Genomic DNA, 1,975 nt, shown 5'->3' on the forward strand with positions numbered 1-1,975 from the left:
GCCTCTCGCTAGAAAAATGAAAAGACTCAAGCTGGCAAAAGCACAGCAAAGAACTGTGCGTTCTTCGAAATCCCAAATCCACAAGGAGAGTCCAATTGTGTCGGTTGCGATGCCTGACCTTCCCAACACTGGACGTGAAGAGCATGCGCCTTCCACCATTTGCACGCCCCCTGCAAGTGCTGGAAGGAGCACCCGCAGTCCAGTTCCTGATAGTCATATTGAAGATTTCAGTGTTGAAGTACACCAGGATGAGGAGGATATGGGTGTTGCTGGCGCTGGGGAGGAAATTGACCAGGAGGATTCTGATGGTGAGGTGGTTTGTTTAAGTCAGGCACCCGGGGAGACACCTGTTGTCCGTGGGAGGAATATGGCCATTGACATGCCTGGTGAAAATACCAAAAAAATCAGCTCTTCGGTGTGGAAGTATTTCAACAGAAATGCGGACAACAGGTGTCAAGCCGTGTGTTGCCTTTGTCAAGCTGTAATAAGTAGGGGTAAGGACGTTAACCACCTCGGAACATCCTCCCTTATACGTCACCTGCAGCGCATTCATAATAAGTCAGTGACAAGTTCAAAAACTTTGGGCGACAGCGGAAGCAGTCCACTGACCAGTAAATCCCTTCCTCTTGTAACCAAGCTCACGCAAACCACCCCACCAACTCCCTCAGTGTCAATTTCCTCCTTCCCCAGGAATGCCAATAGTCCTGCAGGCCATGTCACTGGCAATTCTGACGAGTCCTCTCCTGCCTGGGATTCCTCCGATGCATCCTTGCGTGTAACGCCTACTGCTGCTGGCGCTGCTGTTGTTGCTGCTGGGAGTCGATGGTCATCCCAGAGGGGAAGTCGTAAGCCCACTTTTACTACTTCCACCAAGCAATTGACTGTCCAACAATCCTTTGCGAGGAAGATGAAATATCACAGCAGTCATCCTGTTGCAAAGCGGATAACTGAGGCCTTGACAACTATGTTGGTGTTAGACGTGCGTCCGGTATCCGCCGTTAGTTCACAGGGAACTAGACAATTTCTTGAGGTAGTGTGCCCCCGTTACCAAATACCATCTAGGTTCCACTTCTCTAGGCAGGCGATACCGAGAATGTACACGGACGTCCGAAAAAGACTCACCAGTGTCCTAAAAAATGCAGTTGTACCCAATGTCCACTTAACCACGTACATGTGGACAAGTGGAGCAGGGCAGGGTCAGGACTATATGACTGTGACAGCCCACTGGGTAGATGTATGGACTCCCGCCGCAAGAACAGCAGCGGCGGCACCAGTAGCAGCATCTCGCAAACGCCAACTCTTTCCTAGGCAGGCTACGCTTTGTATCACCGGTTTCCAGAATACGCACACAGCTGAAAACCTCTTACGGCAACTGAGGAAGATCATCGCGGAAGGGCTTACCCCAATTGGACTCTCCTGTGGATTTGTGGCATCGGACAACGCCAGCAATATTGTGTGTGCATTAAATATGGGCAAATTCCAGCACGTCCCATGTTTTGCACATACCTTGAATTTGGTGGTGCAGAATTATTTAAAAAACGAGAGGGGCGTGCAAGAGATGCTGTCGGTGGCCAGAAGAATTGCGGGACACTTTCGGCGTACAGGCACCACGTACAGAAGACTGGAGCAACACCAAAAATGCCTGAACCTGCCCTGTCATCATCTGAAGCAAGAAGTGGTAACGAGGTGGAATTCAACCCTATATATGCTTCAGAGGTTGGAGGAGCAGCAAAAGGCCATTCAAGCCTATACAATTGAGCACGATATAGGAGGTGGAATGCACCTGTCTCAAGCGCAGTGGAGAATGATTTCAACGTTGTGCAAGGTTCTGCTGCCCTTTGAACTTGCCACACGTGAAGTCAGTTCAGACACTGCCAGCCTGAGTCAGGTCATTCCCCTCATCAGGCTTTTGCAGAAGAAGCTGGAGACATTGAAGGAGGAGCTAACACAGAGCGATTCCGCTAGGCATGTGGGA

The sequence above is a fragment of the Pseudophryne corroboree genome, unplaced genomic scaffold (assembly GCF_028390025.1).
Source record: "Pseudophryne corroboree isolate aPseCor3 unplaced genomic scaffold, aPseCor3.hap2 scaffold_263, whole genome shotgun sequence".
Classification (NCBI taxonomy): domain Eukaryota; kingdom Metazoa; phylum Chordata; class Amphibia; order Anura; family Myobatrachidae; genus Pseudophryne; species Pseudophryne corroboree.